At 42.9% G+C, this 16,921-nt stretch overlaps 1 pseudogene; it reads left to right on the top strand.

Annotated features, from left to right (window-relative positions):
* Nucleotides 1-16,921, top strand: part of LOC144769746 (killer cell lectin-like receptor subfamily B member 1B allele C) — a 138,847-nt pseudogene that overhangs the window by 33,357 nt on the left and 88,569 nt on the right.

The raw sequence follows: 16,921 nt of genomic DNA, 5'->3' as shown, positions 1-16,921 counted from the left end.
TTGATAAGGTCAGTTAAAGGAGGAACGATCGTAGGGGCCACTTTTTTTAGGATGCGTAAGGGTACCGGGTCGCTAGGAGAGCCGCTTTTGATTGTAGCTAGCGTATTTAAAACCTCTTCCATGGTTACCGGGGCGAGAGAATTTAGTTGGGTGGTGGATGGGTTCGAGTTGGTGCAGTCCTCCTCAGCGAGACTGAGGTCGGCAGGGGGTAGGGATGCAAGAATTTTCTGGATTTTCTCGTCGAAGAATTTGGCCAATTTGAGACATTTCTCTTCAGAGGTGTTATTGAAGTAGCGTCCTCCCTGAGTGGGGCAATGCTCTCACTGAAATAGTTTTGTGCCAATGACCGACTGAGTCCAGCTTGCGTCCTTGTGCATGGCAAGCATGTTAGGAATGCAAATTCCTATGAGCTTGTCATGGCTGAGAGAAAATTCTTTGCGGGCTACATATGGGTCCAGTGTATATAAAAGACAGTGTGTAGATGATGTTAACGAAAAAGACATCAAGATTATACATTTGTTCCAAAAATCGTAATGACATACATTGTAGAGCTTGAAGTGCAGAAATCATTCAATCCAGTGTTAAATAGATATACTGGGTTCTCATCCAAAGGTATACATCGCACCATAGAAAATCCATTTGTGCAGCCAGAAAGTAAAGAGAAGGGATTTGCGTACTATACTCATTAGGTGGACATTTTAAAACAGTATGAAAAAAATTCCTTCACATTGTGTCCTTAATACGGCATACATCATTATTTATACATACATTGGAGATTTAAGTGATTATTCCATTGATGGCATTACACAAATACAAGGAACATGTCACCATACATACACATGTAAACAGACAAAGGGGCAGATTTACAAGCCTCTTGCACTGACTTTACGCCACCATTGTGTCACTTCTGTGGCACAGCGGCGTCGTAAACAATGTGCCACTTTACATCATATTTACAATGTGATGCATCTAGGGAGATGCGTAACGTTGTAACGCCCTGTGCTACGTCAGGTATAATGTATGCAGGGTGAGCGTTCCTTCGCAAGGAAGCCTCGTAAAAGTGACGCAGTGAAATCTACAAGATTTCACTGAGTCACTTTTACGACGCGACTGCGTCAAAACCTTGTGCCTGCTGGAAGCAGGCAAAAGGAATGACTCATCATGTTAGGAATAGGCATTCCTAACCATTGCTGGAGTTGCGTTGTACTTGCGACACGAATCCACCAATGCGCTGCCCTTATGCCGACAAGATGCGTCATGCATCTGTCTATCCTTGCGCCACGATGCACCGCATTGTAAATGCGGCACATCCATGGTGGCGCAAGGCTATTTTTCCATCACGCAAGTTAACTGGCACGTCTTTGCTAATATGTAGGGATGCTCCAGTACTTGTAAATCTGCCCCATAGTATTATTCAAAAATCACATAAACAGATAGTGGTACCATTCCTGCTTGAGTACTTGCATAATACCGTGTTCAGAAATCTACCTTATAAGGGGACAGAAGAAGAGTGTATTGCACTTTGTTTTTGTGGCAGAACCTCTGCATGTTTGATGTATCTATCCCCAGGTTCTGCACGTAACTGGGTTATCCCATTGTTTAATTGGCATTGGCATTATAGCGAACATTGGCATCTTCGCTACAAGCGTGTCAGACTTTGCACATCAAAGTTGGTGACTTGAGAGAACAATCCCTCGCAGACGCCGGTCTGTGGTCTGGTCTCACAACCTGGTGCGAGGCCACGAATAAGATTTCTCATTAGAAGGGGTGGTCTTGGTTCATGATTTCTCACGAGGAAAGGACATGGTCTGGTCACTGGCACTGAGTGGGGGGAGAGGGGAGCACAGTTCTCATCATTCAGGCCAGTGATGACCTGCTTGTTTTAGGATTTTAATGGGGGGAGAATGCTCATTGGGCCAACGGGGAGGGGGATTGGGCGCAAGGGGGTGTTTGAATGATGAAAGAAATATTTTTCATGAGGAGATTCAAATAATTTTTCTGTTGAATGGACGAGGGCATGATTTCAGTAGCTTGATCGATTAGCAAGATTGGCAGGATATTTTGAAGCTGGTAGATACAGGGGCATTGAAAATTATTAAATGGCTCCCTCTTGTCAACAGTGGCTCGCTCGGCTGCTGTCAATATTCGAACTTGAAAAGGTAATTTACGATGAAACGGGAAGGTCGGAGAGCCAGAAAATGGGGAACCGTCATTGAAAAAGCTATATAGAGATAGATCCCGATGAAGCCTAATTTGAATACGTTTTCTTTATGGTATGTGATGATTTGAAGAAAGTTGGAATGTAATGTTTGCCACTTTATTAAACGGTGGGGGCGGTCCTGATGTGCTTGAAAGAATAAGGGTTGGTCATTTTATTTATTAAACAGCTTTTTGATGAAACCTGCAACATATTATGTTGAATGTTGTCTTGATAAATTTAGGACAAATTGATAATCAATACCATTGGTTAGATATGGGTCCCCAGCTCCTTTTTATCAGGTTGTGTTTTATGGATGCAGCTCCTCGTATTTATGTATTTATTATTGATTACATTTGCAATAAAAAAATATATATTTTTAAAGAATGGCGTTACACAATTAAACTTCGAAAAACTAGCTTGAAAATCCTCTAGGCTAAAAATTCAATGGATGAAACATTCAGTGTTCTGGAATTATGTTTTGTTAGGAAATGTCCCAAAATAAAATTTTAAATAAAAGAACTCTAGACAAGCTTGAAATGTCTAAAGTGACTTCCACGAATTGACTTGTGGTCTCTGCTATGCACATACAAGGTTGGTGCACTACAAAAGCTTATCAGAGTTCAGGCTTTTGATAACTGACTCGGCAAAAGGACAGGGTGCCGACAAATATCCGACTAACTTGTTTGCACCTGGTTGAACACACAGATTGACAGACTAGTCATAACTAAGAAAATATTACTGGTCCGAACTAGCAATTTTTTGGATGTAGTAATAACCTCTGAGTAAATACCGATTCTGCAGGTTTTGTTTTTATTCTGATGCAATATTCCTTTGAAGTGGTTCCACTGATTAGACCAGGAGTCAACACAGTAATACTGCAAGCTTTCCACTGTTCTGACTGGCAAAGCATCTGGGGGTATATTAGCAAGGAAGTGGCGGAGAGAGGCTTTAGCCTTCTTGGGTTAACGCCTCTCTCCACCACTTTGGAAACGCGAGGCTGCACCATATTATCAAGGATATAGTGCAGCCTTGCGTTTCCCTCTGCGATGGCATGCAGGCACCCTTGCACCAGAGTGCAAGGGTGTCTGCGTACAGGGAGGTTTTTTTATGTACAGGAAGGTGTCCCTTCCTACACATAAACAAACCTTAAATGCCAGTTTCTAACTTACGTGTGTGCTCCTTCATGCAGCACACATGTAAGTTACAAAATGGCATTTAAAAAAAAGGTTTATTCATGTACAGGAAGGGAAGCCTCCCTGTACATAAACAAACCGAATCTATGACATAATATCGACAGACAGAATATCTACCTACAAAAATATCGATACAAAAATATCGAAGTCAAAAATATCGGAGTTATATCTTCATAAAGGTAAGTACCAAAATATCGAAAATTTAATATCGTAGTACAAAAATATCGAAAGTAAAAATATCGTTTTTTTAAATGTATTAATAATACTGTAAAAATAGTTTAAAAATACATATAATTTTACAAATATTAAATAAAAACATTAAAACATTAAAAAAATTATAACTAATACATATACATTTAAAATAAATGAAAAACTACATATAAATTAATATATATACGTACTCCACATATTGCAACAGTAGGAAAATCGTTGGATAGCGTAGGGGTAAAATGTACTATTCCCATTCCAGAGGGTGCAACAGTAGGGAAAGCGTTGGATAGCGTAGGGGTTTAAATTACTATTCCCACTCCAGAGGGTGCAACAGTAGGGAAAGCGTTGGATAGCGTAGGGGTAAAAATTACTATTCCCACTCCAGAGGGTGCAACAGTAGGGAAAGCATTGGATAGCGTAGGGGTAAAAATTACTATTCCCACCCCAGAGGGTGCAACAGTAGGGAAAGCGTTGGATAGCGTAGGGGTTTAAATTACTATTCCCACTCCAGAGGGTGCAACAGTAGGGAAAGCGTTGGATAGCGTAGGGGTAAAAATTACTATTCCCACTCCAAAGGGTGGAACAGTAGGGAAAGCGTTGGATAGCGTAGGAGTAAAAATTACTATTCCCACTCCAAAGGGTGTAACAGTAGGGAAAGCGTTGGATAGCGTAGGGGTAAAAATTACTATTCACACTCCAGAGAGTGCAACAGTAGGGAAAGCGTTGGATAGCGTAGGGGTTTAAATTACTATTCCCACTCCAGAGGGTGCGACAGTAGGGAAAGCGTTGGATAGCGTAGGGGTAAAAATTACTATTCCCACTCCATAGGGTGCAACAGTAGGGAAAGCATTGGATAGCTTAGGGGTAAAAATTACTATTCCCACCCCAGAGGGTGCAACAGTAGGGAAAGCGTTGGATAGCGTAGGGGTTTAAATTACTATTCCCACTCCAGAGGGTGCAACAGTAGGGAAAGCGTTGGATAGCGTAGGGGTAAAAATTACTATTCCCACTCCAAAGGGTGGAACAGTAGGGAAAGCGTTGGATAGCGTAGGAGTACAAATTACTATTCCCACTCCAAAGGGTGCAACAGTAGGGAAAGCGTTGGATAGCGTAGGGGTAAAAATTACTATTCACACTCCAGAGAGTGCAACAGTAGGGAAAGCGTTGGATAGCGTAGGGGTTTAAATTACTATTCCCACTCCAGAGGGTGCAACAGTAGGGAAAGCATTGCATAGCGTAGGGGTAAAAATTACTATTCCCACTCCAGAGGGTGCAACAGTAGGGAAAGCATTGGATAGCGTAGGGGTAAAAATTACTATTCCCACCCCAGAGGGTGCAACAGTAGGGAAAGCGTTGGATAGCGTAGGGGTTTAAATTACTATTCCCACTCCAGAGGGTGCAACAGTAGGGAAAGCGTTGGATAGCGTAGGGGTAAAAATTACTATTCCCACTCCAAAGGGTGGAACAGTAGGGAAAGCGTTGGATAGCGTAGGGGTTTAAATTACTATTCCCACTCCAGAGGGTGCAACAGTAGGGAAAGCGTTGGATAGCGTAGGGGTAAAATTACTATTCCCACTCCAAAAGGTGGAACAGTAGGGAAAGCGTTGGATAGCGTAGGGGTAAAAATTACTATTCCCACTCCAAAGGGTGCAACAGTAGGGAAAGCGTTGGATAGCGTAGGGGTAAAATTTACTATTCCCACTCCAGAGAGTGCAACAGTAGGGAAAGCGTTGGATAGCGTAGGGGTTTAAATTACTATTCCCACTCCAGAGGGTGCAACAGTAGGGACTCCCCCTTTAACACACAACACACTACACATACAAAAAAACTAAATTAATATACATTTCTATGAATCAATTAATAACAATTAATATTACTAAATTGATGTAATTATAAATAAACTAATTAACACATATTAATTACTAATTAATTAACAATAAATACCAACACATAAATACAATCTCTTTAAGTAATTACATTTAATTATATCACACCCTATCCCCCTATAAACACACAACCCACTACACATAAATAAATCACATCATTTAATCACTTAATAATTATTAATTACCAAATAATTATTAATTAACAATAACAAAAACATTAAATATGTTAGCACATTAACTCTAATTAATTTAATTAAATAATTAATAATATCTAATTACCAATTAATTATTAATTAACAATAACAATAAATTTAATATATTAGCACATTAACTCTAATTGATTTAATTTACTAATTAATATTATTTAATTACCAATTAATTAATTAACAATAAAAAAATATATATATTAAAACATTAACTCTAATTAATGTTATTAACTAATTAATATAAATTATTTACCAATTAAATATTAATTAAAAATATGTACTAAAATATATTAATTAATTAACTAATTAATATGAATTAATTACCAATTAATTATTAATTAAAAATATTTCCAAACATATATTAATTAATTAATTATTATTAAATTACTTCCCACCCTATTCCCCTATAAACCCACAACCCGCTCTGATACTAAAACGCAAAATGTAAACAAATTTACTAATTTTCTAACATACATTACAAAACATATTTAACAAACATATAAACAAAATAATAAAATACATAACACTAAACAAAATTTCGATATTAGTAAATTTCGATATTTTCGATATTAGTAACATACAAACCTTAAAGAAAACGATATTCTGTCTGTCGATATTTTGGACATCGATATTCTATACCATCGAAATTAAAACATCGATATTATTGTATATCGATATTTTAATTTCGATATTTTGTCTCACTACCAAACAAACCATGGCAGCACACATGAAAAAAGCAAAAAAGAGGAGAAATAAAGCATTTCTCCTCTTTTCACATCTTAAGAGCAGGATTTTCCTGGTCTTAAGTTCGGCCCTGCCACCGATTATCGCCACCATTGATAATAGGTGGCAGCGTCAAATTTAATGGGTATTGTGGTGGAATGCCCACCGCAACACCCACTGCACGCCTCTTTCACGCTTAATTTAGTGTGAAAGGGGCACTATTATCAAGGCAGCGTTAAGCCACTTAACGTGACTTAATGCTGCCTTGATAAAAGGGAGCTGACCCTATCGCCACCACAACGTCACAAAAAGTGACTTTGTGGTGGCGATATGGGATTGATAATATGCCCCCTGGAGTTTTACCACAAATGTTTCCAGTGTTAGTTAGTGAACTTCTCCCTATAAAAATACACAAGGTCAGTGGAAAATTTGAGCAAGGCTTGAGATGATTCGACTGAAAATCTACTTGTGCCTGAGTCGGTGTGACAAGCAAACTTGGGACTAAGGGGCCTATTTATGAACATACAATTTATGAAAAATTCATGCAGAGCATCAAGTCACCTTGCTATGCTGCAATGAGTGACAGGGAAGGGGCAGGAATGTGACATATTTAAGGCAATAGGGTGCATTCCTGCCTTTTCTTCTGCACTGCCACCCTTTTGGCAGGCTAGGGCCAACAATGGCGCCCTTGCACCATGAGCGTGGGTGCCATCATTGCAGACAGAATTGTCTTTGTGCAGGAAGGAACACCTTCCTGCACAAAATGAATCCTCTGAGGCATTTTCCTCCTTCTATCTGTGCTGCAGAATGTATCATCCATAAAACGAGGTAAAATGCGGAGAAAGAAAGATATTTCTCCTTGTTACATCCCCCCTGGGGAGGCGTAGCATGTAGCTGCATTCCCAGGTCTACCAGTGATAGTAAATCTCGGAATTTGGGAAGATTCATGGGTGGATGTGTGGGAACATCCACGCTCCACCCCTGGACTGCTTCACTGGGCCAGAGTAACAGAATGCGGAGATTTGTGCTGTGTTGCGTTACTCTAGATTTATCAAGCCATGCAGGGAAAAGCAAATCTGACAGTGGTAGCATGGCATAAAGGCGATGCACCTCTTTGATAAATTATTATTTTAATGGGTTCTAGGAAAAAACGTGCCCTGGAACATCTTGCGGTACAAAAGGGGGTGGTAATGGACGGAGCATCTGAATCAATCAAACACTCACACCCAGTCAAAGGATCTGGGTTTAATCCATCACCGTTCTTTAGCCCACTCTGCCACCCCAGTTCAGACATGGCTATATGCAAATCAGTCTGACCCTGTGCCTCATGGGAACAGTCCAGCCCGAACTGCCAAGCCATGTCTTCCCTGGACCGGAAACAAGCTTCCGAGGACCGGTTTCTGGCATTCCAGCCGTCTTCAGCCCGGCTTGCTTGAATCCAGTGGCAAAGTGAGCAAGGGACTCACGTCTGAGCATACCCTGCCACACTTATGGCGGCCTAAAGCGGTACAAAAGGGGGTGGTAATGGACGGAGCATCTGAATCAATCAAACACTCACACCCAGTCAAAGGATCTGGGTTTAATCCATCACCGTTCGTGGGAACAGTCCAGCCCGAACTGGAACATCTTGCAGCAGATGGATTATCATATGCAACTCCTGGAACAACATGACACTGAGCAAGAAGTCTGGGTTTTACGAAAGAAGTTGATCAGAATATATTTTATTTACACTTAAGAAATACAAGATCCGTTGACTAATTTTAAGAGACATTTGACAATAGCGGAGAATATAGCCTTTGCGACCACCTTAGAGCATATGGGCAAGCAGTAATACAAGTGTGGCAAATTGATGAGTGACCCAAGATCTCTGACTCTAGCTGAAGCTCTCCAGATATTCATTGCTTGAAAATGTACTCACAGTGATTGAAATTGTGCAGAATTGGGAATTATTAGGATGCATAATGGTATATTTGTTCATTGTATTTTCCAGCTGACGCGCAAAGTCCCCAATTCAAGAGACCTGCACCGTGGATAATTGTCTCACTGAGTTTCCTACTAGTCCTGGCTGTTGTGGGATCTGGCATTTGGAGTAAGTGAATAATTTCACAGAAATATATAATTGAGTACATTTTTGTTGGTGAATACACAAATAATAACAGAAATATCCCCAAGAATATTGAATAATATTATTTCGCCTCTCAGGAACAGGAGGTATATTTAAGGTAAACTCAGCTTCACAACCAGGTAGCCTTCACTCAGTCGCCACCAAAGCATTATTAGTCCATCCCAGAGACTTAAAACACACATACACACACACACATGCCCACACCTCACACACACACAACCATACACACACACACACACACACACACACAAACACACACACATACCTCTTGCACCAGTCAATGTTGATCTACATTCCATAACTGCCTCTGAGCATAGTTTTACAGAGAAGCATCACAAAAGTTGGCCCTTCTGAATCAACTTGTACAAGGCTTGGCATCACCTTTACCAGCAATGGCTACTGAGTAGGCCACAAAGGAAGGCTCACTCTAATCCAAAGGCCTAGTGCAAAATGACGTCCACACACCCCTGCGGATTGTGGTGCAGGTCCCCTGAGACTCCCAATGAATGGGGCCCTCCTGAAGGAATCATTCATTTGCATGGATGTATGTGACAACAAATACCATCTTCCTGATAGTGTAAATAAAGATCAACATACAATTAGCCGCCATTTTATCCAGTGTTCAGTGCTGCAGTTGTGAAATGTGCCACAAGTCTGGAGAAAGCTGTTATTGTTGCACCAGCATCATGTTATAAAGAACAGTTGATTAGACTGCTATCCCAAGATAATGCCAGTGGTTTGGTTGATTGTATTCATTAACTCCCATCACCATTTGTGTGTTTCTTCATATAATAAGTAAACATTGGAAAAAAGCCAATGGGTTTGGCTTTGGCAGGGTGGTAAGATGGCTATATGTTTTTTTAATTTTGCAATTGCAAGAATGATGTGAAATGTCATTGAACCAGACAACTGCACACAAGCAGAGGGAGATACTTATTCCATATTGCCAAAGATTCATTCTGTTGTTAAAATGAACCTCAGGAGTGGTGTACTGACTCTTTCCTGACATGGAGTCACATGGTAACATTCTTTATTGGAATCCATAGAGTGAGATACATGACCATAAAGAGGGGGTCCAGTGAGGTCAGCAAAGTCTAGAGATACAGTCACTCCCACTCCAGGTACCCTACTTCTTTCCCACTAGAGCACAGACCCTGTCCTGCCCCTCCCCTTCTTTTACTCTTTCGTTTTAGGGTCACTAAAACTATAGCACCAATGCTATCCAAGCAAACCATGACTAACTACATGTCTAATATTGTATACATTCTCAGCTTCTATTACCAAACTTTTATGTTCTGATGAGGAGCAACTGTAAGCATGCCAATCCAAAGTGTTGTGATTGTCAGTTTTTTGGAGTGTAGAAGGACCATTTGATAGATTGACCACGTCATCTCTCTCCCATTCCTCCCCCTTTGCATTCCACTCTAATGGTTTCTTCTCTTCTAACTCCACTTGCTTCAGTTTTCAGGTTGTACCAGGAGAACGGGTACCTAAAGTTGAGCCTGAAACAGAGAGAAGAATTTTACTGCACCAATAAATCAGGTACATTCAGAATTCTTCCTTCAACAAAGGTTTATGTTGCTTTATGTTCTCAAAAGTAGAATAAATATCACAAAAGCATCTTTTCCACTTCATAGTTTAGGATTATGTGGCTTGCAAATGGTCCAGTGGGGTCTTATGATGAACTTAGCAACTGAGGGGCACTCACCATCATCTCGGAGCTCAACTTTGGTCATCTTTATCCCACAACTTTCACATTCTGCATGTTTTCTGTCCCTGGACAGGCCAGTGGTGGCTCAGGGTTGACGCCTCTACAAGATCTCCATTACATTCAGATATGGACAAACCAGAGGAGCCCGGGGGTCAGGTTGCTCACCAGAGAGAGATAGCTTGTGTGCTCTTGTAACCCTTATAAGATCAGAAGCAGTTGCCTGGCAGGCTAGGTCTTAGAGGTGGTCGGAGAGCTCCTTGTCGCCCTGACTAATAGAAGCTCCTTTCCTGAGTAGGTTACACATCAATGACAGACAAACACAAAGCCTGCCCTGATTGTTTCCTACTATCATCTAACCTCCTGACATCATGAGAGTAAGCCAGGACATAATGCAGAAATAAGCTTGCATAGATGAACAGTGTCCTTGGTGGAGACTGAAGCCTGCATTTCCCTGGAAGTGGCTGTCAATACTGGCAATCACCCTGGGATAAGAGTTTGCTTAGAACCCCACAGACAGGAACATTTTTTCTCTCTCTTCCACTTTCTGTCCCCAAGTTAGAGAGAGAAAGTTGTGCTGCACTCCTACTTTCTTTTGAGGGTTGGTTCCCAGCCTCATGCTTCAGATCCAGATGTATAAATGCTGGCTGGAGAGATTTGGTTTTCGCTGGTACTGTGGTTTGTTGACTGACACTGCATCTCTTTCAGCTTCAACTCCTAGAATCTTATGCTTTTCTTATACAGTACGTTCTGCATCACAGTACTTCAATTCATTACAGACTAGTGAGCACATTTACTGATACATGGCGAAAGGCAACGCAGCAAAACAACTTGTTGCACTGTGCTGCATCAAATGGACGGAGCAGAATATGCACCATATTTACTAAGATATGGTGCATTCCTGCTCTCTCTGTCTGCGATGGCCCACTGAGCACAGCCTAGTGCTAAAGCAGGTACCCTAGGGACATAGTGCAAGGGTGACTGCGTTACAGGAAGGATCGTTTTTGTGAAGGAAGGGACACCTACTTGCACAAACGACCCTCTGAGGCATTCCTCTCTGTCTATGTGCACTTCAGAATGAAGCACAAGTGGAAAGAAAGTAATAACGAGGTGAAATAAAAGATAGTTCTCCTTATTACACCTCCCCTGGGTAGGGTAGCATTTAACACATTCCCAGCTTTACTAATGTTAGTAAACCGGGGAATGCGCAAAAAAACATGTTTGGATGAGTGGAAACACCCATGCTCCACCCATGGAATGCCGTCCCAGGCCAAAGTAAGGCAAGGCAGCATCTTGCCCTACCTTGTGATGCTTTAGATTGACTATGCTGTGCAGCACCCCACAAAATGGCTCTGCGTGGCATAGTAAGTCAATCAATCAATCAATCAATCAAGTCACTTGTAAAGTGCACTACATACCTGTGAGGGTCTCAAGGTGCTGGGGGAGGGTGGGTGCTGCTACTGTTCGAAGAACCAGGTCTTGAGGAGTCTTCTGAAGGCCAGTAGGTCTTCGGTAGGCCGTAGGAGGGTGGGGAGGGTGTTCCAGGTCTTGGCGTGATGCAAGGACAATGCAAGCCTATAGCTTTCCAATTTCCATTTGATCAGGAGGCAATAAAGAAAACACTTTACCCATCTTAAAAATTGGGGTAAAGTCCATCTACTTGAGGAGAGATCCTCATTTCCCTGACACTGACACTAATAAACTGTTGTTTTCACCTAGAACATTATAGGAGGAATATTACTATTTCTGAATATTGTGATGCAATGTCTTCCTTCACTGATTTCTTTCCTGCCCACTGCTGGCATCCTGCTTGCAGCTCCTTCTTTCCAACTTATGGTTGTCAGTCAGACAATCATCTGGCTGCAGTCTGTCACCGGGGTGTGGACCATGCTGCTTCAGCATCACCAACAACCTTTGTCTAGTCGAGTTAATTCAGACTCTTTGCTGTGGCAGGTATCTCAAGCCTTACAACCTTTGCACATACACTTAGGACAATACAATTAGCACCCTGGGCCACTAAGGATTTCCACAAATCCAAGACCTTTTAGTAGGAAGGCACCCCAAGGGTGGGACGCAGCTCTTTGAGCCCCACAGTGGCATTGTACGTAGTAAATGTGTGATGACCTGTTCTCACCTCCTTTCCTTTAAGTACAGAGAATAAACATCTTATTAATGTTCCTTGTAATATGCAAGATGTATAGAGTGATAGGCATAACGTATGGTATAGATGTTGCTTGTCTCTCTCCCACCTCCGGCTTGCCACTGCCAACCCCAGTCCATCCATATTCGCCATGAAGGCAGAGCTCTAGAAGAGGCATCCTCACCTAACGTCCATTTAGAAAAAATTTGGAGAGCCCTGGTACCAGAACCTTGGAAGCACTTACTATTCCTTTTATTATTTTTCACAAGGCAAGCACACACCATACCTTACTGTGCCAGTCATCTACCATAAGGCTAGTGAGGTGTAACTCAACTACTTTATCACCAGCTTTTAATGGCGCTCTATTTTTTAATGCACCATAGGTACCTCACCAGTGTTAGAAATTGGGTTGTAAGGTGGTTGGAAGTCTGTTATGTAACTGAGACTGGAAATCAGGAGGCCAGACAGCTAGCCCTTGGAGTCACGCTGGGTTCAAGTGATGCAAGTACAGTCCTTCTCACAACAGCAGACAGCAGAGCACCACAGCAAGGCATGAGTCCAAAAAAGCAGCAGTCCTTCTTCCCAGCAGAGTCTTCACAGGTCCAGACATGTACTAAAGTGATGGTATCAGAGGTCCATTAACTTATACCCAAGTAGGGACTTTGAAGTGGGGGAGAGTCCAAAGACAGGGCTTTAAAGTTCACAGAGGAACTCATTTCCTTTCTTTGCTTCAGACTCACTACAGAGGGGTATGCAACCACCCTTTGTGTGGGAACAGGAATCAGCGTATTCTGGTGTAAGTCAGGCTGGGTCAAGCTCCTCCCTCCCATCCTCATGGGATGGCCCAACAAGTTACACCTAATCTCCCATTGTATGTGGCTGTTTTGAGGGAATACACAACACCTATCTGTCACTCAGTCCAGACTGATCAAAGACAGGCAGCTAAAGTAGAAAGTGCAAACTTTCTTAAAGTGGCATTTCCCAAATGGTAATTTAAAATCTAACTACACCATAAGCTAGGATTTTGAATTAGGATGCAGAGACACCAGACTTGGGGTTCTCATCTCTTCCCAATTGAAAATTACACTTATAAATTGTAGTAAGGTAATCCCAATATTAGCCTATGGGAGAGATAGGCCTTGCAGTAGTGCAAGACGACTTTAAGAGTGGTTCACTACCAAGACATATCAAACTTAAAAGTACATGTCCTTCCTTTTCAATTCATTGCACCCAGACCTCTAGGTTGTCCCGGGCCTACCTTAGGAGTGACTTATATGTATGAAAAAGAAAGGTTTGAAACTGGTAAAGGGTTTATTTTGCAAGGTCAGTATAGCAGAATAAAACTGCACATATAGACTCTTCAGTGGCAGGCATGAGACATGGTCAAAAGGCGAATTCAGTGGGTGGCCAATCAGCACTGCAGGCCCATTAGTTGCATTTAGTTTACAGGCCCTGGGTACAGGGGGTACCAATTTACTAGGGACTTATATGCCATTTGGGGATGAACCAATATTACCATGTTTTGGGGAGAGAGCAGAAGCACATTAGCACTGGTTAGCAGTGCTAAAGTGAACAGAGAACTCAAGCCAGCAAAAACAAGGTCTGAAAAGTGGAGGAGTTAGGCACATATTTTGGGGGAGGCCACCCTAAGGCTGTTAGGTCTAACACCCAGGCTCTGCTGGTGAGGAAGTTTAGCTTCACCCACAGTCACAAACAGCTACACCCCATATTCAGAGAGGGGTCTTTCCCTCTCACAATGAAGAGATGTATTTTACCATTGGTGGGTAACCAGTATATCAGCACATTACTCTAATATACATTCAGTCCCTCTTAACTGGGGTACCTTACAGCCCCTAACTTTCTAGGTGTGAGACCTATTCCATGTGTATTGCCTTCTTGGGAGACCATTTGAAAGGTAAATGGTGTTTAATTGAGGACACAGTTATCTGTGGATTGTCCACAAGGTTGTCTTTCTCATTAGGGATGTGACAAAATACTTGCTGCTCCTCCTGGGGGCTCAGCCATCCCACCTCTTAAATACCTGGGAGAACAGGGAAAAATACATTCGCACCTGCCATGCCGAAGACATATTTGTAACAGCAGAATCCAAATTACTTTCTTCCAGAGCTGTGCTGGGCCTCACCTAACAATGGTGAAACTTCACAAAGAGTTCTTGGTTGGCCTCTCCTTTGATTCCACTAATGTACCATTTAGGGCCTTATTCTGATGCAGTCAGGAAATCTTCCCGACTTATCAGTTTGGAAATGGTTCCCAACCGACTCGATCGGGAGAGTCCAACCAACCGAGTATGATACATCCGTATGCTTCCAGATACGATTTGGTTGGACTCCCATTGACTTATATGAGAGCCTATGTTCCTAACCACATCATAATCTGGCCTCGGTTGGGAAGACATATTCCCGATCCGATTTGGAAGGAGCAAATGCCCTTAGGAGGCCTTCCTAACCGCATCATAATGAGGCCATAAGTGGGAGCTTTCCTAACCGTATTCTGAATCGGGGCCTAAGTGATTACCCTCCCACCATGCAACATTGTCAAGGATTGCTAAGATGTATTCAGATGAGTCTGACAGCCACTTCAAAATGACAGGCAGCTTGTCTTTTGGTTGACTTTTGCTTCCCGTTAATGTCCTGAAAGTAAAATAAATAAGGCTCCTTCAAGAATGTGGTTGTTCTTCATCAGGACTTTAAAAAGCAGCTCTGAGACATCCACTAAAGGGAGCCTTGACCAAGGACAGTTCTCTATATGTAGTTTTGCCTAAACTGAGTACATCCCTTGGATCAAAGGGTTCAAGCAGTTGTGATCTTCTGTAAACAAAAAGGATGCTGAATGCCTCAGTGTGAAGTGGAAGACTCTTCAGACGAGGACCAGAAACCACAAGGGGACTGTTGTGAGATAGTGAAACACTCAGGAGCCGTGAGGATTCACCAGACACATTGGCTCATAGTACACCAAAGGACACCCTGGGCCAGTGGGTTGAGGATCTCGAGGAAGCATGTCAGGTAAAAGCGTGGTGAGCCTGCATCACTGCGGCCTTCCTCAACATGGACCACAGACCTCAATCCCAGTACCTCAGTTCCAACTGCTGAAGCTCTGAGCTGTGTATTCAACATGTCATTGCGGGCATTTCACCTCTGTTTTCTTCTTGTTGGTGCGTCTTCTACTGTATTTACTCTAATAGCACATTACTACTAAGTGCCCCACTTAGAGATGGGTTGATGTGATATATCCTAAGATTTTTGTATTTGGTTTGGTGCTGAACTACGTGGCGAACCCTGTGATCCTACCAGCAATCTTGGGGGCACTTTCTGCCGAGGCCGAACTCTTGCCCTTTGCCGGTCCTGTTGCCTTGCTGCTCATCCCCCCGCCGCCGCATTCTCGCAAAACCAGAGCGGCCGCTGTGAGGGGGAGAGCGTGTGGCGGACTACTACTCCCAGCAGCCTTAGCGGCCGGAAGCCGCACACGGGGGAAGCGCGACAGGAGGCGCATAAATCATCGCGTCAGTCGCGGTGGAGCGGGGGCTCTGCTTAACTACGTGACGAACCCTGTGATCCTACCTGCAATCTTGGGTGCACTTTCTGCCGAGGCCGAACTCTTGCCCTTTGCCGGTCCTGTTGCCCTGCCGCTCACCCCCCGCCGCCGCATTCTCACAACACCAGAGCGGCCACTGTGAGGGGGAGAGCGTGTGGCGGACTACTACTCCCAGCAGCCTTAGCGGCCGGAAGCCGCACATGGGGAAGCGCCCCAGGAGGCGCATAAATCATCGCGTCAGTACCCGCGTCGCAGTAGCGCGCCGGGAGAAGCCCGGGACAAGGGCGGGACAGTCTGTGGCAGTCCGGGGCAGGACAAGGCTGGGCTGGGCCTGGCCCCCTGGTCGTTGCTATATAGATTACCTACACATGCCAAGTGAGACATTTTGATTTATTTTAACCTTGTTCTTTGACTGGGCTGATTTGCACCACCATTGGTCTCTCTGAGGTGATATAAACTATACCTGTACTGTATCCAGCAGCTCTAGCCCTTCATAGTCAAAAACATCGGGATCTGCTGCTAGTGCCTACCATGTCCAAACAAAAAGCCACGCTGGATAACTACTTAGTGAAAGTAGTTAATAAAATTAACAATGAGCGGCGAAAATCGCTAGGTCGGGGGAGTCCTCCCGCTTTATCTTCTGCACCCCCTACCCCAACGATGGCATTACCACTGGATGATAGATGTGACCCTGTCGATTTAACAGCGGAAGTGTCAATTCTACCAGCACCCAATCAGGACATATTGGATTCAACTCATGACACTCCAGTACTGCTCTTTCCGGCCCCTAGAGCAGTGAGGACTTGTAGGAAAGTGCAACTTAAACGTGGGGGGAACCATAACAAAAGAAAAGTTGAAATATCACCCAAAAGTACCGCACCTGATGTGGATTTAATAGACAAAAATGGCACAGTTAATTTAAACTCTGAGCAATTTGATTTTTAGCCAGCATTCTAGAGGACAAGTTAGAAAATATCA

The sequence above is a fragment of the Lissotriton helveticus genome, chromosome 7 (genome assembly GCF_964261635.1).
Source record: "Lissotriton helveticus chromosome 7, aLisHel1.1, whole genome shotgun sequence".
In the NCBI taxonomy this organism is placed as follows: Eukaryota; Metazoa; Chordata; class Amphibia; order Caudata; family Salamandridae; genus Lissotriton; species Lissotriton helveticus.
This window is presented reverse-complemented; position numbering and strand designations above follow the sequence as displayed.